General features: G+C 54.1%; 1 protein-coding gene and 1 pseudogene across 1 annotated transcript in view; one reads left to right on the top strand and one right to left on the bottom strand.

Annotated features, from left to right (window-relative positions):
• Positions 1 to 25,975, top strand: part of Trak1 (trafficking kinesin protein 1) — a 139,762-nt gene that overhangs the window by 8,173 nt on the left and 105,614 nt on the right. The window lies entirely within an intron of this gene.
• LOC101719865 (calreticulin pseudogene) lies at positions 21,862 to 25,233 on the bottom strand (annotated as a pseudogene).

Here is a 25,975-nt window from a genome sequence, read left to right as displayed (position 1 = left end):
GCGGAGTAGAACGGTTCTTGCAGAATTCATGACATTCTGCAGCTATCACCCCATCTTCAGGGCAGTTGATAAAGCTGGGTGTTTGTTCCTCCTTCCCTTGGTTTGCCCAGGGAGTTCTGTTAGGCATGGTGGGCAGGGCCTGGACCAAGATGAAGCTCCTGACACCCTGCCTAGGCTACAAAATTTAACCACTCAGCAGTTCACTTTGGGCATCGTGTGCGCAGCTGCCATTTCAACAGTCGATTCTTGTATCGAATAAATTTGATAAAATTGTCTATTTTATGTTTCCTATTATATTATCTTATAAAAATTAACGAAAAATGTGCAGTTTTGGTCATCCTGTATTTAAATAATTGGATGGGGGAGTGGTTAAACAAAGGTGCCAAGGAAACTCAGAAGCCCAGAGAAGTAATTTCTGTGCACATGTGTGTGGCGTTGGGGTCAAACCCAGGGCCTGTGCATGTGACATACCCGCTGCACCACTAAGCTATGCCACCAGCCCAAGATGAGCTATATCTCAGTGCAGTACTTCAAAAACTCCAAATGTAAAAACAAAATCTTATGATAAACAATATGAAAGCTTACTGACAGACAGGATCTGGATTGGCACTGCTGATCTCTCCCTTGCCCCAGGCTCCAGCGTGGCCTGGTTGGCCTGGAGGGGTCTCCAGGAAGACGTGGAAAGACGGAGTGGGCAGCCGGGCCTGGGTGTGCAGCCTGAAAGAGGGCAAGGATGAGGTTAGAAGGCCACTGAAGCCGGGATTGATGTTAGGGCTTCCCATGTTGTGTCTTGCGGGGGCTTCTCAGTGTAGTAAGCATCCCAACAAAATAGAATAATGTACAAAGTGTTTATGGTAGCCCCGAAATACTGTAATTATTGTCTTTGAACTTTTGTGACTTTTGTGTGTTTGCTCATGGCAAGAGTGGCTCTGGTGCTGTAAGCCCACACGTGGACTTGTCAAGTGTGCACAACTTATTTATGGTGTTAACAGGGAATCGAATGCTTCCTTCAGTGTGTAACCATGTTCAGCAGCGGGGAAAGTTAATGATTGCTCACCTTTTAGTTGACCGTGTGATTGCTACTGATATAATTACCTTGTTTCCCCTCGGGACAGCATGCCCACCACTTGTGCGCTGTGTGAGCCACTGAGCGTGGGCTGTGATGTGGCCCTCTTTGTCTTTCTGGTGAACCAGCCCCATGTTGCATATCCATTTGGCTCTTCCTGGCAGTCAGAATGTGCTGCCTGGAGGGGAGTGCGGGATCCCGGGTTTTTCAGCTGCTGTTCCCATTGCCATGGAGATGGAGAGGCATCCCTGCCAGCAGGAGTCTCCTCTGTAACCCAGGCTTCCCCTGAGAAGTGAAACCCTCCCCCCGCTTGCTGAGGTGGTTTCTTAAAACGCTAGAGCCTTTCCAAGTGTACTGCTGCAGAGCGGAGCTCCTTTCAGAGACTTGCGCTGGAGAGGGTTAAAGCTTCCCAGCCTCCCAAGCCCCTCTTCTTTGTCTCCCTCCCCCCGCCCCGCCTGCCCGTTCTGCTCTGCTCCTCTCCTCCTAGCAACGTTCTGCCGGCTGGCGCCTGTGCCCTGTCCCACACTGGTGTCCCCAGAGTGGAGTCCCGGGCTTGGTGGCAGGCACCCTGGGGACCTGCTGGTCTTTTCCTCGTAATGTGGAAAGGCTTTTTTTTTTAGGAATTCCGTGTCTCTAATAGATGGGGCATTTAGATCTTTACTTCCTAGCTGTTGTAAGTTGTCTATTTCAAGGACTCGCTCCACTCTACCAGTTAGCGGTTAGTTAACGGTACCCTTTAAAATCCACACACTCCGCAGTGCTGTTCCTGACATTTCTGGCACTTGCCCTACAGGTTAGGACCCTGTCTGTTTAAAGGAAGCGGCTCCCAGGGACCTGGTGCAGGAGAGCCAGCGGCCGCCCGGAGGAAGTGGAGCCTGTGGAGGAGAGGAAGGCGAGGTCACATGGCGCTGAGCTCACTGGCCGGGCCGCCAGCCGCGCTATTCTTAGGGCCCTTCAAGTCCAGCGCACATGCTCCAGGCAGAGCCCCAGCTCTGCTCACTTGCCCCACACATGGCACAGTGCAGTGCTTGGGGAGGACGGGCTCTCACACATAGCTTTTCCGTGAAACACAGCACTGTTTTTTCCCACGGACCTTTTCTTTCCCTTTCTCTTCCTCGGTCTTTGCTTTGTCTCTCTGCCTGCCTTTGTTTCTCTCCCTGCTGCTTTTCCACTTCCTCTCTGTCCTCGTCTGTTTCTCTTTGTTCCCTTCGCTCTGTCTTTTCTCCCCCTCCACCCTCTGCCCCTCCTTTCTCTGTTTCCCTGGGTTCTCACTCTGCCTGCCCCTTCCCCCGCTACTTCCTTTTTTTCTCCGCTGAGCCCTCTTTACACAACCCTGTGTTGAACTAGAAAAGAACAGTGGGACAAGAAGAAAGTTTCCTATCTTAGATTAGAAGTGCACCTTGGCCTTTCTCAGAAAGGGAGGCGGGCAGGTAAGTCCAGGCTGACCCTGTGCCTGTTCCGAGTTGCATGGCTCGCCTCCTGTCCTCCAGCCCGGCACAGCCCCTGGGGCCAGCGGGACACAGCGTTTGCACATGTTTGTGTGGCTTGTTGGCGGGTCCCCACCTGTTGCTGCTGCCCTGGATCCCCTGTCACCTGTAGCAGAGAGCGTCCCTCACGTTACAGTGACCCCGGGTCAGCTTGGGATCCCAGGGCGGACTCCATGGGAAGCGACTTGTCCGGGTCTGCTGTGGGCTGAGTCCTGGTGAGGGCCGCTCTGCCCTCCAGCCTCGTCTGCGCCACAGCTTGGGATGGTGCTGGCCTCGGGAGAGAGGTTTTCTGCTGTTTGGTCAGAGATGTTGGTGTTTACATTAATTCTGAGTGTGACATAATCGACTGATCATATTTGTATTTCAAAAATAGTAGCATGAACGTACTCTAGTGGTGTTTCTTTTAATAATAGTTGCAGGAGCCGGGGATTTAGCTCAGTGGTTTTGCCGCCTGCTGTGCAAGCGCAAGGACGATCCCTGGTACCAAAAAAAAAAAGTTGCAGTTGTTAGAAATACATTTGTTTGTTTGTTTTTTTGGTACCAGGGATTGAACTCAGGACCTCGCACTTGCCAGGCAGGCGCTATGCTGCTCAGCTACATCCCGACCATGTTGGAAACACATTTTAAGGAAAGCTCCTGAAATCTGGGCAGTTTTTCTTCAAAAGAAAATAAATAAATCTATTTTAGAAAAATGCTCGTGGATTTCAAGCATTGTTCAGTTGTGAGAAAGACTGAAAAGAAAGAGCCAAAGGCCTCAACCCGTCCACAGGTGCCGTGGGGCCCCGTCCCTTCCGGCCTTCCTGGCAGGAGGAAGCCAGGCTGCGCTGCAGGCTGGTGCCGGTGCTGATGCTGGTGCTTACTGTCTTAGGTCGCCAGCAGACTGGATCGACTTGGGGAGGAGTCAGGATCCGCTCTGGGCGGAGGCAGGGTCTCTGGCCCCACGGGAGCTGGCATTAGCTGGAGGTGTGGCTGAGCCGTTTCCCTGGCAGCCCTGTTGGGGCAGCCGGACAGTGGGAGTAAGATGTGCCAGCGAGACACAGGAGGGGACAGAGTGGCAGCGAGGTGTCTCTGGGAGTCTCGGGGGAGCAGGGACAGCCGGCTGCCGGCCACAGGGTGGAGGTGACAGTTTAACCTGAATGTGATTGGAAGCTGTTGGAGGACTCTGAGCAGGACAGTGACGAGTTGATTGACTTTTTTTTTTCTTTTCTTTCTTTTTTTTTTTGTGGTGCCTGGATTGAACCCAGGGCCGTCACACTGAATCACATCCCCAGCTCTTTGTAAAATTATTTTATGTTGAGACAGTGTCTTGCTAAGTTGCTAACTTGCCCTGGCTGGGGTCCAACTTGTAATCCTCCTGCCTCAGCCTCCCAGAGTTCTGGGATTCCAGGCACGTGCCAACACGCCTGGCTTTGTTGGACTTTTTAAACATGTCCTGGCTGCTGGGTGGAGGGGGAACAGGGAGAGGGAGGGGTCTGCACTGGCCGGCCTGGCTCAGTGGCAGGGTGTGCTGTGCCCGGGGGTTGGAGGCTCTGGCCAGCTGGGGTAGGAACTGACAGGCGCAAGTGCAGTGTGAGCCCCTGATCTGGTGCCCTGCTGAGGGCCCTGTGGGTGGGGTGCGTGCACACGACGCTGCCAGGTTGTGCCTTGCTGGTCAGGTGGTGGGCAGGGAGCGTGTCCAGAAGTGAGTGGAGTTGGAGGTGAGGAGAGGGCAGAAGTCTTCTGTGGGTGGGCAAGCCTCCTCTGGGCAGAAGCGAGCAGGTGGGCGAGTGTCCCAGAGCCAGGTGTCGGTGACAGTTGGTCACAGTTCTCCCTGTCGTTTGACTTTCTGAGTTGAAAGTTTCGGAGGATTCTGGTGCAGTTCTGTGGTGCTTTGTTAGTGCGTCATGAAATTTGCCGCCTGCATCTGGGGACGGTGCCCCAACTGAGCTCACAGCCCAAGGCTCACCCCTCGTCAGCTGGCACACGGCTCCTGCAGGACCCCTTTGTGTCCCCAGCAGGGCGAGGGTGTGGACTGTAAAAGGCCACGGGCTGAGCAGGGCTCATCGCTGTCACCCCAGCTGCTCAGCAGCCGGGGATTGGCCCCCACGCAGCCCTGGCTGGGTTGACCCACACAGGCGTGCTCTGCGGAGGGGACAGCGAGCCCGGCCTGGGGCGGGGCGGGGAGGCAGGCAGTGGCCTGGGAAGGGCGTGGGGTTCAGGTGGAGAGCGGCTGAGGGTCCCAGCCGAGAGTTGGGGCGGGGCCCGCTCGCTGTGGGACAGAATCACGCAGCCACTGCAGTGAAGGCTATTTCCGGTGCTGTGAGTGGGGATGGTGGCACAGCTGCGCTGTTGCCCGTGGTGGGCTCCAGGTGCTTCCCCTGTGCCCTGTCCTGGTTGGTGTTGCCATGCCGGGAGATTTTTAAATGCACTATTTATTGTTAATTGACACACAGTGAGTGTGCATATTTACGGGCTACAGTTTGGCTTTTTGTGGTCCCGGACAGTGTGATGTTTCAATCATGCATCGGCGTGTAACAGTCAGATCAGGGTAATCGGCATAGCTGTCCCCTCAGACATTTGTCACTCACAGTCCCCTCTGCTAGCTGTTTCGAAATGTTCTGTCAGTTGCTGCCAGCGGAGCTGTCCTGCTACAGACCACTGCATCTCCCTGCCAGCTGCCCCAGGCACTGTGACTGCCACTCCCAGCTCTGTGCACACAGCACCTGCAGGGTGTCGCTGAACAGCCTCGCCCCAGCCCCGCTCCTCCAGCCTGCCCACGATGGATGTCACATAAGGAGCCCGAGTGGAGCCAGGGGACGAGCGTGGCCATCTCATGGCATTGGTGGGGCCCTACGGCTCTTGTGCCATCTTTTATTTCTTCATTTTTAATAAAATTTCCCCCAAACTGTGGCACCAAACACTTTAATCCCTGAAACAAGTGTGAGGGCCGCTGTTTTCCATGGAGTGAAACACATTGTCCTGGGAGCCAGACAGTGGCTGCTTTGGCTGGAGGTGTGGGGAGCAGGGCGCTTCCCGCTGCTTCCCGCTGCTTCCCGCTGCTTCCTGCTCAGGTCAGAGGTTTGGAAGCCTGGACTCCGACCGAGCCTCCTTACAAGGTGCTGCCTTGGTGGGTTTCTTCTGGGCTGTTGGCGCCTCAATAATGGCTCAGGCAGTGACCGTCTGGGCCTGATGCGGGGCAGCCAGCCAGCTCATTACCGGCCGCTGGGCCCCTGACCTCCCCCTTGGAGTGGCATGCGGTACGATTAGCGAGCTCCAGTGCGGGGACAAGCGATTGCTGGGCCATAAATAATGCAGTCTGCCCTGTCTCCCTGTGGCTGCCAGCAGAGCGGCCTTGGGGATGGAAGCTGAATCTGGGGTTCTGGGCCCAGCACGTGCAGGCTTTGTGACTTCGATTTCTCCGCAGGGAGACTCAGGTTTCCGTGTGCAGCCTGCGGCTCTGTGTGGTAGTGATATCCCGCTCTCCCCCTGGCCGTCTGTTGGCCACACGGAGCCTGTACCTGTGACAGTGAGGGGCTCCGAGCTCTGCTCCTGTGGCGTGGGTGACGTTTGGGTTTGGCCCTCTTTCCTTCCTGTGCTCCTGGACTCCCTTGGGGTTGGGACCTCTGGGCTCAGGTCCTCCCCGCTTGCATCATGGCAGCTCCGGTGACTCACCTAGCACCGTGACCGTGTGTTGTTCAGCAGGGTGGACTGTCACCTGGAGCCACCTGCCCCTCCTCTGAAGTCCTCATTGCAGTCCCGCACTCTCTGAACTCCAGGCCTCCTCCTGTCCTGGGCAGACCTGTGTCCTCCCCCACGCCCTTGGCTGCACCTGCCCCGCCTTCGCAGAGCGGCCGTTGCGGTCGCGGTCACCTGTCACCCAGCATGGTGACTCTGGGAACCAATAAAGCGCGGTGACAGGCTCTGCCTGGACACTGTCCTGGACTCTCCACACATCCCTCAGGCACCTGCCCTGCTGCCCTTTGCCTCCTGCACGTTCCCTCTGTGGGCAGCGTCAGCAGGCCTGGCCTCCCCGCCCGCTGCCCAGGCTGACTGTGCCATGTGGGACCTGTGCTCCGCTCAGGCGCTTGGCCCGTCCTCCCCTCAGCCTGTCCCTGGACTCTGCCCTGCTGGGCCATGGGGGGCTGCAGTCTCTGCCACCTTTCTACACCTCGTGTCTTCTCCAAGCTATATCTCTCCCCGCCTGCCTTCCGGTCTCACCGAAGTGTCCCTGCTGCTGTCCGTGTCCCTTTGGCCACCAGACACTGGCACCATTGTCTGCGGCCAGCAGTGCAGTGGCTCCGTGGCTCCCGCCAGCCCGGTGTGCCCGTCCTTGGGTGTGTGGTCTGTGTGGCCCTCGTTCTGCCCTTCTTCAGAGTTCTTTCCTGGCTGCCGGGAAGCTGCACCTCCTCGCTCCCTCAAACTCCTGCAACCACTCCACCTCCTGTACCTGTCGCCGCTGGTCCTCTGACCCCGTGTAACCTGCGTCTGTGCCTGCCCCGCACCTGTGCCCGGTCGCCAGCACTGCTCAGATCTCATCCAGACCTGCTGTGGGCACAGGACCCGTTTGCCCGCCTGCCATGCTTGTCGGCCTCCTGTTACTGCAGCACAGTGCCTGAGAGACCCTGCCCAGACAGGGACAGGCCTGCTGTAATGTCTCTCCCTTCTGAGGTGCGCATGGAAGCATCACCCCCGCTTAACCGGCCGGCCAGGAGCTCCCATGGGCCACAGAGGCTGTGCTCCGCCCCCTGAAGCCCTTGGGAGCCTTTCGGGCTCCTGACCGAGCTGCCTGTTCTCCACGGTGCCTCTGCTTGCACAGCCCCGGCCTGCTCTCTGCACAGCCTGTCCTCACTGCCCCTGGCTGTCCCCTTTGAGGTCTGGCCCACTGGCACTGCAGGGACGCCTTCCCGGCCCCGGGTGACCGTCCCTGTCAGCAGTCTCCATGTCCGGCACTGGTGTTTTTACCTGTGGGCCCCTGAGAACGTCTGTCTGAGGCTTCATTTGAGTGGCAGGGACCGCAGTTGGGGGACCCGCACCTGGCACTGGTCTCCAAGGGCCGTTGGTGTTGGTGGCTGAGATTGCCACTCACCGGGCTGGGGCTCCGCCAGGGCAGGGATTTGTCTCCTTCACTTCCGGGCACTGTGGGGCAGGCGTGTGACCGAGGCTGCCGCGCTCAGGCCTTGTCAGGTTTCTCGTGCTCTCCGTGCGGCCTGCAGGTGTCTTCTCCATGGGCCCAGTGCCATCCCTTTTGGTAGTTTCACGTCAGTACAAACTTTCCAGTTTTGATGAAGTCTTGTTTAGGTTTTTTTGCCCATTCAAGACAGGGTATTCCAGGGTCGCCTTGCCCTTACGGTGATCCCCTGCCCAGGCTCCCGAGTGCTGGATGACAGGCTTGTGCTGGCTGCCCACTTGTACCTTTGGTTGCATGTTTAAGAAGCGATTGTCTCCCCAGGTCATGAAAGTCTATGTGTTTATGGTGTCAGCCTTACATGTGGGTCTCTGACCCATTTCATGTTGACTCTTGTGAGGTGGGCCCAGCGCATTGTTGTGCAGAAGGGTACAGGGCTGTCCTCGCACCATTTGTTGAAGACTTTTTTTCCTGGATTAAGTTGAAAATAAAATGATCATAAAAATCGGAGTTTGTCTCAGGGCTCCCAGCTCTCTCACTGCTCTGTGTGCCCTTATATGGGGACTGCACTGTCTTGGATGCTGTCATTGTGTAGTAAGTTTGCAAATGAGGCAGTGTGAGTTCTCCAACTTTGTTTTTCTTTATCAAGTTTGTTTTGACTATTCTGGGTCCCCTCATTTGCATCTGAATTTTCAGACTAGCTTGTTAATATCCGCAAAAGACGGCATTAGATATGTAGACAAATTTTAGGAATATGTCATTTAACAGTATTAGTCTCCTAACTCATAAACATGAGATATCTTCCCATCCATTCAGATATTCTTTTTTTTTTGGTACCAGGGACGGAACTTGGGACCTTGAGCTTATGAGGCAGGCGGGATGCTACTGAGCTACCTCCTTGGCCCGATTCAGTTATTCTTTCATTTCTTTCCACGGTGTTTGTAGTTTTCTGTGTATAAGTATTGTACTGTTTTGTTCAATTTATGTCTAAATATTTTATTCTTTTTGATACTATTATAAAGGGAATACTTTTCTTAATTTATTTTTGGAATGTTCATTGCTAGTGTATAGAACTGTGACTGATTTTTGACATATTGATTTTGTATTCTGTGACTTTGCTGAATTTTTGTATTTTAATAGTATGTTCTGTGGGTTCTTTAGGATTTCCCGCATGTAAGGTTGTGTCACCTGTGCACAGAGACAGTTCTACTTCTTCCTTGCCTCTCGCCTCCCTCTGCTCCCTCCGCCCTCTCTCTCTCCCTCCTCTCTTTTTCTCTGTCTCCTGTTCTGTCCTCCTTTCGCTGGCTGGAGCCTCCTGTGGATATTGAACAGAGGTGGCAGGAGTGGATGGACGCCTTTGTCTTCTCATTGCCTGGGCAGCCCTTCAGTCTTTCCTGTTCGGTCACTGTCAGTTGTGATGTCATTGCTCTGTATGGGCTGAGGAAGTTTTATTTCTAGTTTGTTGAATGTTTTATCATGGAAGGGTAGTGAACTTGTCAAATGCTTTTTCTGCATCTATTGAGTGTGTATGGTCCTACTTTTTTGTTCTTTGTCTCATTAATATGGTATAGTTAGATTATTACTTTATTATTTTTTATATTATTTTTCAGGACTTTTGTGAAGTGAAAATAGCTTTTCTTTTCAACTAAGTAGAGGCTTCTGAGTAGAAATCACTTCTGGTTGCAAATTGTTTGTCATGGAACTAAAGCTTTGTTCAGGACCCTGCGTGATTTGCAGCATGTGCTCCCGGGAGGACCGAGGTATGGGTGTGGCTGGCGTGCGTGCTGTCCCCAGCCCAGGGGGCTGCTGCTCGAGTGTCTGAGGAGCCCCTCACCTGCTGGTGTGTGCCTGTAGTCCCGATCGATCCCCTGTCCCATCCTGTAAAAAGAGTGGTCACCTGCTACTTAGCAGAGTGTGCCAGGAGGCGCCTGTGAAATTTGATCTGGGGCTCTGACCTCTAGGGCTCTTTCCAATCTTTGCTCCTCCCATCTCCAGGCCCAGCTTAGTTACTGTGGGCCAGGGCAGCTGCTGGCCCCTCCTCCGCCTTCCCCTGCTCTGCTCCCTCCAGTCATCTTTCTTCTGTCCTCCCCCTGCCCCCTCTCGCTGCCCCTCCCTGCCTCCTGCCCCCTTCTGTGTTTCTCCTCCTGGTCCTGCTGCCTCCCGTTGTCCTGGGAATCCTTTGTCCCTGCTCTGACCCCAGCTTTCCTGATGGATGCTGTCCCTGGCCGTCACCCTGTGGGTTTCTTGCACTGCAGCCCCTGGAGGGTCACAGCTAGGCGCTTCTGCCTGCAGGGTTTGCCCCGGTTTGCTCCTTGGTACCCCTAGTTCTTACTGTGGCCTCTAAGGGGGTCAGTGGCCTCTCCCCTAGCTCCTGGAGGGCTAGAAAGAGAACATTGCTCTGGCCTGTGCCGGCACTTGACTTGACGCAGCTCTCTTTTGGTTGGTGAGAGGCCAATTTGTATTTTTTATTTTTTAATTTACTAGAAATAAAGCATGCTGATTTCGCTGGTCAAGTGTCCTGTTTGAAGATAGGGTCTGCTTGTGACCTCTGGAGGTGGGTTGGCGGGGACAGGCAGAGGGCTCTGAGCAGCTGGGCCTCTGACCAGCTGGGCCTGGATGCCCTGGCCGGGAGGAGCCCACTTTTCTGATGGCCCCAGGCCCTGTGTTAGCTTAGGTTTGGACCCTAAAACTGAGATTGGAATTTCAAATAATGACCTTTCAAATCTGCTTCCAAGTCTAATCCTCTTTCATTAGCTTTTCAGTATTTTTAGGGTTATTTGAAACTTTATTTAGATTTTGTTTTCTGAGACAGTCTTGCTATGTAGCCCAGGCTGGCCTTGAACTTGTGCTAGTCCTCCTGAAAGTTATTTGAGTCTTGTTTGTGTGCTTGCGTGGAAGGAGTGTTCTCAGTTCAGAAGGGCAGCTTTCCTAGAAAGTGGAGTCACCCACCTGGGTGTGCAGAATCAGGTGCCAGGGCAGAGCATGACTGTGCTCCCGAGGGTGCTGCTGGCCCAGCTGGAGTCCTCTTGACCTGAGACGGGGTCCCTCCCTGTGTCGGGTTGGGGAGGGGAGGGTTCAGGGGTGCTAGTCACTGCTGTCTGGCGGCTTCTCAGCTCATTTGATGCAGAGGTCAGCGCTGACGGATGCCGGCCAGTGCCATGGTTCTGTATTTTCCTTCCTGCCATCTGCTTTTCACTTGAATTACATGACTTCTCTGGGGTTTTAAGTTAGCCCACTTTCAGAAACTAGAGCCGCAGAATCAACTTACTGGAAAATAAAATCTTTGCGAGCTGAGTCCTGTGCGGCTGAAAGTTTTTAAATCAAGAAACTGGACCTGGTGGTTTTGCAGTGTGACCATGTGCTTTTTCTCACAGGAGAAATCTGTTGCTGTACAAGCTGCTCTTGGGGTGTGTTTTGCAGCAGTTGTGTCTGTATAAAAGTACCGTTTTTGACTGTACGCTTACTTAGAAGCTGGATTCAGTTTTAAAGGTGGAATCACAGTGTTTTTAATACATTTAAGATAAAACTGAATGCAGAAGTAATATATATTTTTTGTACCAGGGATTGAACTCAGGACCTTGCACTTGTGAGGCAGGCGCGGTGCCACTGAGTTAAATCCCTGGCCCCAGAAGTAATTTTTAAAAATGTTTATTTGCATGTCTGGTTGTGTGGCCTTGGGAGAGTTGAGTGTTTCACAGGCAGCACGATCCTATGGCACCTGGGCCTGCCCAGAGCACCCTGCCCCGTCCTCCCTGTGCCTCGAAGGCCCCTAACCCAGCTGTGTGCGCCAGTGGCAGAGAGGTGGGCACTTCCTGGTCACAGAGACCAAACTGGACCGGGAAGCTCTTCGTCCTGAGTGAGCCCAGGTCTGACCAGCAGCCTTGGAGGTGTGCCTTAAGGGTGTACCCTTCCTGTTGTTTTAAACCCACCTCAGAGCATGGTGGGGAGGCACACACTGCACCAGCCACCAGGCAGGAGCCGGAGCAGTTCCAGGAGAGGTGGAGCAGGTGGAGTCTGAGCAGGTGTCAGTCCCATGAGGGTCCTGCAGGTGCTGGTGGCCCCTCAGCGTCCTGCCAGGCTCTGGGCCGCCCTCTCTGCAGGAGTTTGCGGGTTCATCTTGAGCCAGGAGGATGAACAGCTGGGTCTGGAGGCCAGGCTCGAGTGTTCCCTCTGCTGAGAAGATGGTGGAGTCTGAGAGTGGCCTTCCCCTCCGGGAGGGAGCGTTCGCAGTTACCAGCACAGGGGCTGCTGGAATCCACTTGTTTAGGGAGGAAGAAAGTGATTCCCCCTAAGACTGTCCCCAGTCAGAGCCCGCAGTGGAATGGGTCATGTTTCTGGGGCTGGTTCTGAAGCTCTCTCCTGCCGAGTAACGTATGATGTTGGATTATGGACCTTGAATCTTTTCAGCCTTGGTATTTCCTCAGTGCCCTGAAATAGCGTTTTTCTTTTCCCCATTTATTAGGATTACCTTAATTTCATTTAGTTCTTAAGGGAGTGCTGCAGACTGATTGAAATTCAAGATTCCTGTGTACATTTTTACCTAACTCAGGATAACATTTTAGTACTTAATAATTAAATTCATTCTTTAAGTTAAGCATGGACAAGGTCTTAGATTATACTTTTTAAAAGGTAAAATAGTTTTGCCAGGTGTGATGGTGCACACCTGTAATCCCAGCACTCCAGGAGGCTGAGGCAGAAGGATGGCAAGTTTGAGCCCAAGCTGGGCAACTGAGTGACTTTGCAAGAGTATGTTTTAAAATAAAAAATGAAAAAGAGCTGGGGACGTAGTTCTGTGTGAGGGGTCTGGGTTCAACCTCCAGTGCTGAAAAACGAAAATAAAAACAAAATAAAACCAAACCCCAACCAAACAAAAAACAAAGTAAAGTGGCATAACTATTATATATCTAAATTATCTTCATATGTTTAATGAGGACAACAGAAGTATAAATGCTCTCATAAAGGCTGGTCATTTAGCACATGTGAAAGGTAGAAATGTGCACTTATTTAAGGTTGGCCCTTCCCCCCCGTCTTTCTGTTCTGGGCTTGGCAGTAATCAGGTGAAGTAGTGGAAAAGAAGCTGGAAGCTCTGCTACCCATGATTTGAAAGATTAGCCCACGTGTACAGATCTGTAGCTGATTTTTAAAAAAATTTAAAACAGTGACTTGTTTTGTGTAATTTTCATTGTTCTGTTTTTTGGAGCTGGGGATTGAATTAGCGTCTCCTGTACTCGACACCCAGCCTAGCCAGATTTTGAAGTTCTAACTGTTAAGGAAAGAGCAGAGATGAGAGCCAGAAACCATCCCAAATCACACTGTTCAGAAATATCCAGTGTTGATAAAAGGGAGCGTTTTGCCGGAAAATCTTCCATCCATATGTGCTTGCCTTTATTTTCAGATAATTCATTTTTATGAAGACAGTCATGTGCACACAGCCATTTATTTATTTACTCGGTGTCACTGGGGACTGAACCAGGCCTTTGTATTGAAGCTGTAGCCCCAGCCTACCTTTTATTATTTTGAGACACAGGGTCTTGCTAAGTTGCCAGGGCTGGGCTAGAACTTGTGATCCTCCTGTTTCAGCCTCCCAAGAGAGCTGGGTTCAGAGGTGTGCTCCACCTCGCCTGGCTCCTGTTCATTTTATGTTCATTGCTGCGACAGGTCTCAGAGAGTTGCCTAGGTGGCCTTGAACTTGCATCTTCCAGCCCCAGCCTCTCATTACAGGCGAGTGCCACACCCCCTGCAGCGCATAGCTTTCTAAATAGCCCTGTAAAGCCATGTGAAGGCACCGTCTCTGACGTCGCCTCCCACCCTCTGGAAGCATCTGCTGCCCCTCAGCACCATCTCCAGGTGCCAGGACGCCTGCCCGTTCTACAGCATTTGGCCTGTATTTGAGTCTCCCCCATGCGCAGGCCTCCGTGCTGCCTGGGTCTCGCAGTCGGCTGTGGAGGAGCTGGGCGGGGCCTGTGCTCTCCGGGGCCTGACATCACACGGCCCTGTGTGGCCCAGCGTGGCCTCCATCCAGGGGTCCCCGCCAGGCCCGTGGCTTTACAGGTGTCCTTCGACACTCACTGCGGGGTAAGACGGGGCTGCTCCCTGGCTGTCTCTTTAGCCCTGGAGCGTCCCCACAGTCAGCGCGTGAGGCCAGCCCTCTCTTCTGACCTGTGCCCGGGTGCTGCGTGGCACCTTGCACATGGCACTGCCTGGATGTTGCGTCTCACGTGGCTGGCGGGGGAATGGGTGTGGGACTCGGGCGGAATGAGTGTCCCAGGTCTCAGGGTGGTGTCCCTGTCCTGCACCTCAGGGTTGGCATCCTGGTTCCAGTTCCCTTGCGTGTCGTTGTGTGTTTCTCTGGATGGCTGGAGAGGCTTCTGGAATCTCGGATGCTCTGTCCACCACGTGGGGCACTCGGTAGGGCCTTTCCGTCAGTTCATGTCCTCCAGTCCCAGGAATGTTCATTGCCCTGTTTCTGTGGAAATTTCCTCCTTTCATTCCCCTCTTTTATGCTGGAGCTCCTCTGGGATTGCTCTTCTGTTTTTTCTTTTCTTTGTTCTTAATTCACATTCTTCTCTTTTCTTGGAGATTCCTTCACCTTTCTCCTCAGTCCTTTTACGTGTTTGATTTTGTTTCTGTTGCCAGTTTTCCAATTTCTGAAAGCTCTCTCCAAAGCCCCTCCACTCTTTTAGAGTTCGTCTTCTTCTTATGTCCTGGAATCAGTGTCTTCTGTCTCTGAAAACATTCATGATAATGCCAGACATGTTCTTCTGTCTCCTGTGTTGTCTCTTTCCCAGACCCCTCTTCGGTTTGCCTGGGCATCTGCAGGAGGCTTGGCCGCGTGTGCTGGATGGACGGCTGTCGTGAGGGACGAGGCCCTTAGCCTCCTTCCCCAGGGACCCTGATGTTGCAGCTTTCTTCTTCAGATGTTCGAACTCCCAGAGTGGATTTCTTTAGGCTCCTGCCTGGCTGCTGGGGCTGGGCAGGGAACTGGGTGGAGGGTGTGAGGGCTCTTGTGTGTGAAGTGTAGATTTCTACTCACTCCTGCTTCCAGTGCCCCCACAGTCCTGGTGGGCTTTGGCCCTTCATGTTTTTTGGTGCTGGGGATGGCTCCCAGGGCCTTGTGTGTGCAAGGCCATGCTCACCTGAGGCGTCCAGTCCTGTCTTGCCCTCTCTGGTGCCCAGAGGGTCTGAGTCTCGGCCTCCCTGCCTCTGGTCCTCTGGTCCTGATGGGACGGGCACTGGGGTGTTCAGGGAGGCAGGAGGGCACTTGCACTGAGACAGGTCACCTCGCTCCTCTGTGTGGACTCTGGCAGCTCTTGGGCTTTGGCCTGCAAGCCTGATCCTGATCCTTAGGAAACTTCTAGTTTCAGTAGGCTGTTAAGGCTACACCTGGCTGCCTTTTCTAAGGGGGAATTTTATTTTTATGTACAGAAGAGCTAATACACATTTAATCCCATTTCTTGGCAACTGGTAGCCTTTCGCTTCCCGGGGTGCCCAGGGAACTCAGGCCTGCTGGTGGTGGCAGGTCTTGTCATTGCTGTCATGGTCCCCAGGGTGTCACAAGCCTGGTTGAGCCAAAGTCATCTGAGGCCAGAGCAGTAGAGATCCTCTTTGCCCTGCCTTTGACAGCTCGGTGTGGTCCCTGGGCTGTCGTCTTCCACAGGCGGAGGTGGCACTGACCCTGTGCAGAGGTCAGGTGCCCGCTGCCTGGGGTGTCCCTCCACCTCACCGCTGTCCCCAGCCGCACCTCTACTGTGCTCTCCTGGACCGCTGGGGCTGCACAGGTGGCCAAGGCTGGAGTGGACGGGGCCCTGCTGCCGACTGGAGGGTGAGCCGTTCTGCACCAGAGGAAGAGGACAGTGGGCAGCGTGTGTGAGGCCCCAGGGCTGAGGCCTCTGTCCTTGTCATTGTACGAGGCGTGGAGGTGCAGCTGCTTTGTCCAGTTCCCAGGCACAGTCCCAGTGGTGCCCAATCGTGCGTGGCTGGGGTTGTCTGCTCAACAGACGTCCCCTCCTCACTCTGCTCTCTGGCGCCAAGCCCCACGCCACCCTCCTGTGCCAGCTTTGTGACTTGGGGCCCTGTGCACAGTAGTGCAGCTCATGAGTGGAGCCACAGAGCTGCTCCGATGCACAGAGACCGCAAGAGATTAAAAGTGAAGACCTCGGCGTGGGAGCCCAGGCTGGCGTGGGAGCCCAGGCTGGCGTGGGCTTGGACTCTGGCTGGTTGGTCCCCTGTGACCTCAGTGTGGGCGGAGCTCGTCAGACTGCACATTCCTGGACTCCATGCTGCTGGCCTCCCAGAGGCCCAGATGGCTGGGGCAGGGGTGGAGCGTGGTGTGGCCTGACCTGGAAGAGGCCCCTCTGTGTCCCTGCCTTGCCAGGCACTCGCTCTGATTTGGGAAAGGGGCCGCTGGGCGAGGCAGCAAGGTTCAGCGTTGAGGAGAAAATAACTTAGGCTGCTCCCATCACGAGCAGGAGCGGCAGGACCCAGGGCCCCTCCAGTCACTGCTCCCTGAGCGTGCAGACACATGTGCCCAGATCTGCATTGCGGAGGATGAGGCCTGGGGCACACTTTCCCCAGCACCTGGGGCCTTGGGCTCCTGGCTCACCCTGGAGCCTCTCTGTTGCCATTTCCGGCCCCTGCCCCAGAGGCTCAGTGTTGCCTTTTCCTGCACTCCTGGAATGAAGCCGGCCGGCCGTCCTTTCCGGAACAATGGCCATTTTCATGCGTTCTGATTCTCGCGCGCTGCGTCCCGCACAATGCCCCATTCTCTCTCTGCTCGTTCAGGCGCCGGGCCTTATGGCCTCTGTCTGGGCGGCTGCTATGGCATGTGCACAGTGGTGTAGTGCGATAGCCAAGCTGGGCTTGTGTGAGAGCGAAGTAAAGACTGGGGAAAGACCAGAGACACAGCGAGGGTTCTGGTAGCAGAGGGGGAGGCCAGAGCACCCTGGGGGTCCCTTGGTGGAGGTGCTGGGTCCTCTCTCTGGGCTCCGTCCATGACACCCGCCCTTCCTCCTGGACTCCAGGTGGGGAGGGCATAGAGAGACCGAGAAAGACAGAGACAGAGCCTTGTGCAGGCAGCCTTCTGCTGCCTGCCCGTCCCCTGCCCAGGAGCTGGCCCCTTTCCTGAGGACCTCGCTGAGCCAAGCCACGCTGACCGCGCCTGACCCCACCTGCAGATGATCAGGTCTCAGCTGGCCAAGGGAGAGGTGACCGTGAAAATGCAGCCCTAGGCCCTCTGTTTTCTCCTCGATGGCTGTGGTCTTGCTGCGCTGCCTGGTCTCTGCCTGCAGATAGTCTGCCCTACCCTGCCAGCACCTTACGCTGGCACGGAAGATCCCCGGCTACATGGAGGCCCTCCTTGGATTATAGCAGGCATTTCTCCTGCACCCCGCTCTCCTTGAATCCTCCCTGCTCCCTGAGGCCAGTTTCCTGGAGGCCTCGGTGTGCTGCCCTGGGTGTGGAGGGTGTAGGGAGGGATTCGGGGTGTGTTGGTGTGGCGTGTGATCGCTCGTGCTTGTGGAGCATTCGGTGGCAGTCGCAGCCGCTGTCGCTTCTGGAGGGCCCCTCGTGTGCCAGTGCTGTGCACGTAATTGGTGGCATAATCACTGAATACCTGGAGCGGCTGACCTCCTCTGGGCTGCACAGTCCCTGGGCCTGGCTCCCTTGCTGCCCTGCTCCGTCCTGTGCTCTGCTCAGTTAAACGGAGGCAGGAAAGGCGGGTGGGTAGGAGCTGCACAGGGAGAGACCTGCAGGCCAGGGTGGAACGTGGGTTTGGTTTCAGCAGGTGGTCAGGAGGACAGGAGGTTCCAGCCCACTCTGTGGGCCGAAATGGCTTCAGTGTGTCCCAGGGTTCCCGTGCAGAGGCCCGGTCCCCGGGTCAGGGTGTGAGGAGCAGGGGACTGAAGAGGGGCCTGTGAATGGCCCTGTCGCTGCGGGCTGCCTCCTGGGAGCCCTGAGCTCTGTGAGCCCCCCGAGATGGGCTGCCCGGTGATAAGCTTGTCTGAGGCAGCTGCCAGACTTGAGGTCCCCATACCACGTGGGAGACGACAGCACCGAGGCTTCCACCTGCCCTGGCCCGGGGAGAAGAGCGCATTCCGTGTGAAGGTTCCTTACGTTATTATTTCTAAAAACGGCCCCTTGCTCTTTTGCCGCCGACACACCTGCTTCCAGCATGGTTGAAAGTTTCTGCAAGTGTTTTCTATATGGTGGAAATTCTGTGCATCATGGAAAATAGAAATAATTTGGTTATTTTATTCATTTTTGTAGATACTGTGTCAGCAAGAGGTGAATCATTTCCCCTTTCCAGACCAATCATGGCCGCAGTGGTTGATGGTTTCCTCTCTGAACATTTGTTAGCATACAGCTGTGTCTGTCCAGAGCTGTACTTCTTTTGTGGTACTGGGGATGGGAGCCTGGGCCGCTCCACCACTAAGCCACATGCCCAGCAAGTTGAATCAGTGCCTGCTAAGTTACCCAGGTGGGACTTGAACTTGTGACTCTCCCGCATCAGCCTTTCTGAGTGCTGAGAGGAAGTCATAGACTTGAAAATTTTTTATTTTTAAAATTATACAGCAGAACAGACTTTCTTCTTGTGGCGTACAGGTCTATGAGTCTTAACACATGCACGTTGTTGTGTAACCACAGGATATAGAATAGCCTCCACAGCCCGAGAACCTTTTGGCCTTGTTTCTGTTCCTTCGCAGTCACCCCTCCTTTTTAAAAGACTATTGTAAAACCTTTAAAAAATAACAGCTTTACTGAGACATAGTCCACACACAAGTTCATCCGTTTCAAGCCTGGAATTCAGTATTCCCAGAGCTGTGCTACCATCGCTGTGACTGGTTTTAGGACACTTCTGTCACCCTAGAAAGAAACCCACATTCATCGTGGTTACCCCATTTTACCCAGTTCTCTAGCCCCAGGGCCCCACTGACCTGCTTCCTGTGCCTGGCGTTCTTCCATGAGCAAAGAAGGCACAGTATGTGGTCCTCGTGCTGGCTTCCTTCACGTCTCTGCACTGCATCCCTTTCCCTGATGGCGTGCAGTCGGTCGTATGCTCAGGGTTTTATTCATTCATCCGTTGATGAACTTTTGGATTAATTCTACTTCTTGGCTGTTGTGAAGAATATTGCCGTGAACATCCAAAGAGAAGCTTTTCATTGCTCTCGGTAGCAGAACAGGTCTGAGTGAAATTGCTGGGCCATGTGGGAACTCTGTATTTGACCCTTGTGCACCTGCCAGGCTGTTTCCGGACTGGTGGATCTACTTTGTGTTCCCACCAGCAGTGTCTGCGCCCCAGGTCACAGAGTCTCTCCCGACACTTGCTGTTACTGTCTTAAGGGTTGCAGACTTCTTTGGGGTGGGAAGAGGTGTCTGCCTGTGACTTTGAGTTCAGTTCCCCGAGGGAAGATGGTGCTGAAGGCCTTTTCTCTTGTGCTTGTTGACTTTTGGAAGGATTTCAGCTGAATTCTATTTTGGATAAGCACCTTCAAACATGTTCTTAAAATACTTCAGCATAAACAGACTTCTCTGCTGTTTTGATTTTAAATTGTGTGGAACAAACCTGTGAACTGATATTAGATGATTTTGCCCAGGTGAATATCAGGAATTTTGAAATTAAAGGTGTTCTTTTTTGTCCTGTTCACTCAGCTATCCAGGAAAAAGGGAAAAAATTTCTACGTTTTACTGTTGTCCCAAGCAGCTCTAATGTCTGCATTTTTCATATCTTAGGCTTTCAGTGTGTGCCGTGTTGAGTTGTTATATATTTCTTGGAAATTCACTGTCCTCTATTTTCTCTGTCCCTGATTGTAATCATATACTGCTCTGCATCCTTTTTATGGTGATACTTTTAAGCTTGGGCTTTCCGTTTGCAATACCAGGGTTTTAAAAAGTCCTGCTTGAGAGATAGTTTGGCCCCCTAATCGCCTCAGTCCGAGGAGGATCCAGTTTGGAAGGAACCCGAGTCACGCTCTGCTGCCATTAATAGCCCTATGGTGCAGGGCACCTTCTGCTGCCTCCCTGACCAAGCCTGGCATTGCCCGGCAGGCCCCGCCCCAAGGGTGGTGTCGGCGCTGGGGATTTTAAGGTGCAGTGATTGAAGCCACTCCAGACACTGGTGGCAGACACCCGAACACCCAGGAACATGGACTACCCCTGTGTGGCCGGAGCGGGCTGTGAAGCCCTGGGGGCCAGAGTCCGTTCAGTGCCTTTGCTTTCCCCACCAGGACTGCAAGCAGCCTCAGTGGTGCTTCCAGAGGAAGAGAAGGAAGGATGGGAGGGAGGAAGGGAACAAAAGAGGGAGGAAGGAAGGAGGGCAAGAGGGAAGCACAGATGGGAAAAGGGAGGGGGAGCAGGAAGTGCTTGTCCACCACGTCCCTGCCCTGCTGCACTCTCCGGCTCCTGGAAGCAGGCTCTGCTCCATGCAGTTCCTTGCAGCTTGCCAGGGTTGCCAAGGCCAGGTGAGATGGCAGCACAGGGAGGCCTATGCATGCCCTGGTGGCTGAGACCTGGGCCTGACCTGGCACTGTCTGCTGCAGGCCACTGAGGATGGTTCCCGGGGTGGGAAGGAGGCGGGGGAGGCCGCCCTCCTTCCCCAGCCCACGGTGAGCCACTGTCTGCTGGCCCTGGTCCTGGGCCCGGGACTCAGAGGTGGGCTGGCGCATGCGTCCTGTGACCTTGGGGCTCACCTGGCTCACCTGCCCCAGCCCGCCCCTGCACAGTTTGTGTTCTTATCTCCTGTGTTCAAAGAAACCAGAAAATACACCCAACGGAAGAGTTTTATTTTAATGGCAATAAAATGGAACATATTGTTCCGTAAGCTTCCTTTGGAGCTCATCTCAGGCTGACTCCTTCCTCTCCCCGTGCCCTTTGCCCATGCTGGCTTTGTGGTTGCCCGGCGGCGCTCTCCATGGTCACAGCAGGCGAGCAAGCATTTGGTGGGGATCAACCTTGTCCAGCTTAGTGTTCGTCACTCCTCTGCCCTCCTCTGCACAGTGTAAGTGCCTGCTCACCTGTGGTCTGTTTCCTGCTCAGCTTTGCTGTGGAGACAGGGCCCTGGAAGGGACCTCAGATCAGCCCGTGTCATCCCTGCTGTTGCTTCTGGCCTGTGTACTGCGTCAGTGGAATGCGCCCATCCTGGCCCAGCGTGGAGGCAGGCTTGCTGTGCCTGTGTTCCAGCGGTCCTGCCTGATGTGGCCACCATGCTGGGCACCTGCCTGTGCTCTCAGGGACGCCTGGAGCAGTGTGCAGGGGTGTCCATCGTGGGATGGGCCGAGGGCACATGGCAGGTAGGACAGCCCCATCACCAGCACAGGGAGAAGGCCGCTACTCACTCGGAGTGTTTGGTGGACATTGATCATTTTCCTGCAACATCTGCTCATTTCTGTTCATTGATTGCAAAGAGCCACACCGGCCAGGCAGGTGGGGCCAACCTGCAGGGGTTCTGAAGGGTCTGTTAGCAATGAGCAGAAATGCCAAAGCCCATCCACACGGCACTTGCCTTCTGTTTGGGGAAGTAGATAATAGAGAAGCAAATGAGTGCATGACTACGTCAGAGGGACTAGGGTTTTCTGTTTGTTTCTTCCATGGTGTTGGAGTTCATACCCAGAGCCTTTGCACTAGCTGCATCCCCAGCACTGTCCCCCTTCTTTTTTGTATTTATTTTGAGACAGGGTCTTGCTAAGTTGCCATGTAGCCCAGGCTGGGCTTGAACTTGCAGTCCTCCTACTTCAGCTGCCCCAGTGCTGGGCTTGCAGGTGTGCACCACCCCACCCAGGAGAAGGATTAGTTTCTGAGAAGACAGGAAGGGAGGGGCGCAGCATGTAGAGAGGCAGTGCAGTGCTACCAGGGCTGGGCAGGGTTCACTGGGGCTTGCAGTCAGCTGAGGGCGAGAGCATGGCCGTGGGAATGGGGAGCAGAGTGCTGTGGGGAGCGAGAATGGCCGATAGGAAGACCTGAAGCTCAGAGGAGCCGAGAGGCAGCTGGTTCTTCCTTCCTTCTGATGGAGGGAGGTGTTTGCTCACAGTTTTCAAGTTTATTTCGTTAGTCCAGGTCCTCAGGACACAGCAATCACATGAGTGGGGAGCTGGTTCCTGCACTCGACAGCGGATCTTTCCGCACCACCTCCCTCCCTGCCTCCCACCCTCCCCCATCTCCTGGCCCCCACAGCATCTGCAAAAGATCCATCTCCCTACTTCCTACTGTCTGTCTTTTTTTTTTTTTGACACAAAACTTAATTTAATAGAAATTTTTTTTGTAGTTCTTAACATTCTCAGTGTGAGCTGAGCTGGAATCCACTGCCCACCTAGAAATGGCCATCTAGAGACAGGGGAGAAAAGCAGGTAGGGGTGCCCCATGGTTCCTCAGTGCTGGGGGGCTGGAGAGGCCACCCTTTTCTGCTGCCCGCCCCTCCTGGCTCTAGGAAGGAGAGCAGATGGAATCTCAAGCCCAGGGCTTCTCCTCCACACCCTGACCCTCAGGGCAGCTAAGGGATCCCAGAAAGAAGGGGGAAGAGGTTGGTCAAGAAAGACAAGAGCTTTCATACCTAAAATGTACCAGTAAACTTAATGGGAAAAAAAGAACAGAAAAGAAAGACAAGAGCCAGGAGGGCTCGGAGGGCTGAAGGAGAATCAGACAGAACACTTCTTTAAAAACAGAGGCGGGGGACACAAAGCCAGAGTCCACCCCAAATCTGAACCCGCCTGGAAGAAAATGAAAGTTCTTGGGTCTCATAGAGACACCCTTTGGCGCGGCCGGCTCTGCAGCGGGGGCACTCAGGCCTAGTCCAGCCCTGGAGGGGCAGTGTGGCCTCTACAGCTCACCCTTGGCCTGGCCAGCAGCATCTTCCTCTTCCTCCTCCTCCTCGTCCTCCTCTTCCTCTTCCTCCTCATCTTGGTCCTCCCCATCATCCTTGTCTTCCGCTTCCTCCTCCTCCTGGTGCTTCCTGTCTCTCCCTCTTCCTTAAGCCTCTGCGCCTCATCCTGTTTGTCCTCATCTTCTTCTCTGTGGCCTTCATGATGCCCCGTGTCTCGTTGCCGAACTCTTCTGCATATGCCTGCCTCATCGATGGTGATGAGGACGTTCTCAAAGATGGTGCCAGACTTGCCCTGCTAGAGATCTAGGCCCAGCAAGGCAAAGTTATCATAGGCATAGATGTTGGCATCTGGGGAGTCCTCTGGGCCGTTGACGTCTGGGTGGATCCAGGTGCCCTTGTAATCTGGGTTGTCCATCTGTTGTGGCTTCCACTCGCCCTTGTGTTCGGGGTTCTGAATCACTGGGGGTTCCGATTCCCCATCTGTCTCTTCATCCCAGTCCTCAGGCTTCTTAGCGTCAGGCTCAGGGATGTGCTCGGGCTTATCCTGGTCCTCAGGCTTGGAGTCTGTGGGGTCATCAGTCTTAGCACATTCATCCCAGTCATCTGGCTTGGCAGCATTGGGGTCCTTTATCTTCTTGGGTGGCAGGAAGTCCCAGTCATCCTCCAAGGAGCCTGACTCCACTTGACTGTTGTCCATCTTCACTTCATAGATGTTATCAGGTCGCGCAATCAGCGTGTACAGGTGTGTGAATTCATTACCCTTGCACCAGATGACCTTGTTGATCAGCACATTCTTGCCCTTATAGTTGAAGATGACATGAACCTTCTTGGTGCCAGGACCACAGATGTCTGGACTGAACATGATGTGTTCCGAGTCACTGTGCATGTCCATCTGGTCCAAGTTATCAGGAAACAGCTTCACGTCCCCCGCCCCCCCATGAACTGCACCACCAGCATCTGGCCTTGTTGCTAAAAGGTTCGAATCTGGCCGACAAGGCATAAAAGTGGGCATCCTGGCTTGTCTGTGGGCCTTTTTCCTTCTCCTGGTCCCTGTAGAACTTGCTGGAACTCAGAACGAATTTGCCGAAATCGGACTTGTGTTTGGATTCGATCCAGCAGTTGGTCCAGGCGTCTCTGTCCAGAAACTGCACCTTGAAGCAGACAGAGGGCTCAGCGGTGGCCAGGCCAAGGAGGCCGAGCAGCAGCAGCCCGGGTAGTAGCATGGCGGGCCGAGGGGGCAGCAGCGCGTGGGACCTTTAAAACAATCTTCAGGCAGTGGCTCTGTAGTACAGACCTATCTGTCTTTTGTTTTACTCTTTTTTGTTTTGGCTGCCAGGGATCAAACTTGGGACCTTGCGCTCGAGAGGCAGGCGGCGGCACCACTGAGCTAAATCCCGGCCCTATTTGATTCTTTATTTATATTTTGGTAGATAAAGAGTAGCCTTCCACAAAACCGGAGTGAAAATGGTTTGAGGTGTATGTAGAAAGATGCAGGGCAGACCCGGTGTGGTCCCTTCGCATCTGAGAGGGCAGGGGTGGGGGAGCCGGGCGGGGAGCGAAGTGGCAAGTCGGGGCCTCTCTTCCAGGCCTGGCTTCCTGAGCACCTCACTGGGTTTATTGATTTGCTTGCTTTCGTGCACTGGGGATTGAACCCAGGGCCTTTGCGCTGAGCTACGCCCCCACACCCTTTTTACAGCTTTTCATTTTGAGGTTTCCCTAAGTTGCACAGCCGTGCTTGAACTTGTGAGCCCCTCTGGGCTCCCAGAGTGCTGGGGTGACTGGGGTGTGCCGCCGTGCCCGGCTGGCTCCTGGCTTTCTACTTGCAGTCTGTCAGTGGGAGCAAGCCTTCCTGGGAGCGCTGTCACGCTGATGTCGCTGTGCTTGTCGGGTGTTTTGCAGTCCCTCGGGGCTCTCACCAGCTTCCCGGGGGCTAATGACCCGAGCCCGGGACTTCGGTGGATTCACGGAGGACCCTGTGAAGACGAGAATGGTGTGCTTCAGGCCTCGAAGCTGACCTCAGGCTGGCTCATTTTCTGCAGTCTGCTCTGGGCTAATTTTAGGTTTTCAGAAAAGTGGGTTTCGGAGAGTACAGAGAGTTCCCATGTCCCCTTGATCCCAGCCCCAGTGTTCATGTCCAGCGCGAGCCTGGGCTTTCAGGGCCAGTGGGACTGCCCAGCCACAGCCCGTGTCAGGCCTGCACACACAGAGGTCCCGCTGCTGCCAGTCCCTTCACACTCGTCCTTTTGCACCCTGGGTAGAGTGGACGCCGTCGCAGGCAGAAGCTGGCAGAGGGACCATAGCCAGCGTTCCAGAGCAGGAGACACTGAGAGCAGTCAGCTGTCTGGAGAGCTCTGGGACCATGCGAACTCACTGCCACTTGACCTTTATTTAGAAGGTTGGCCTGCAGTGCCTAATATAGCTTCCCAGCTATCATGTGAAAATTCCATTCTGCTCCAGCACACGTACAAGGGAGTTGGGGAATGTCCACTTTTGCCTGTGTTATGCTAAGTCGTCTGCCTTCCTTCCCTTCTACTTTATGAATGAGTGACCAACAATAAATACCAGTTTATTAGTCTGTGAGTCAGGAGCGAAAAGTCCCTGTGCCCATCTGTCCATCTGCTTGGTCTTCAGCTTTATCCAGCCCTGCTCTGCCTTGGACGTGGCCTGGTTGCTTGAGAAGGGGACACTAATCCGAAGGGGACAGCCATGGCACCCACACTGGGGCCGGGCACCTCCTGGGAGTTGCTGACGCCGCCCTTCCAGAAAGCAGCTCTCTTCTGGTGGAGCCTGGGGCAGCTGCTCTGCTGGCGGAGGGCCAGTCGTTCGCTCCTGGTCTGCCCCTCTCCTGGGGAAGAGATGGAAATTTCCACAGGCAGAGGTAGAAGGCTGCCAGTTGTTCTTGGGAAACCCCATTCTCCCGGTCGACTCTTGGTATTGTGAGGAGATGCTAACAAAGCACTTCAATTCCATTTGGCTAAGGATAGATTTAAAAATTGTGTTTCAGTAATATTTGTTTCTACCAGGGCTAATTTCAGAAAAATAAAGCTTGCATCCACATGTTTAAAACAATTTTGGTGATGCTTTTAGCGTTTTACAGGTCAGAGACTGTTTTGTTTAACGTTAGAAGCTGTAAACCAGCTTAGATACAATGTGATTACGCAGTTGTGCCTCTGAAGAACTCGGGGGATTTTCTTTTCTTTTTACTGACCATGCACACTGCTTATTTGTGAAGTACGGGTTGTGTCAGTGTTGTCTGTCTGGGTTAGAAAAAGGTATTTTGTTGTTGAGAGAGAGCAGAACAGTGCCAGATCTGGAACAAAGACTGTTCAGTCTGCTGCAGAATATTATCATCGGGAAAGGTTTCATTTCATGGGAACATAGTGCCCGACCGCCCCCTGTCCCCGCCTGGCTGGACTTCCCAGCACCCCCCCCCCCCCCAGCAGTCCCGCAGGCCCTGCAGCTGGAACAAGGCACATTTGTCTTACAGAGCAGACTGTGCAGTGCACTTG

The sequence above is a fragment of the Heterocephalus glaber genome, unplaced genomic scaffold (genome assembly GCF_053883595.1).
Source record: "Heterocephalus glaber isolate CG9 unplaced genomic scaffold, H.glaber_assembly_v1.0 deba00001175, whole genome shotgun sequence".
NCBI classification, from domain to species: Eukaryota; Metazoa; Chordata; class Mammalia; order Rodentia; family Bathyergidae; genus Heterocephalus; species Heterocephalus glaber.
Note: the sequence above shows the minus strand (reverse complement) of the source record. Positions and strands in the feature narration are given on the sequence as shown.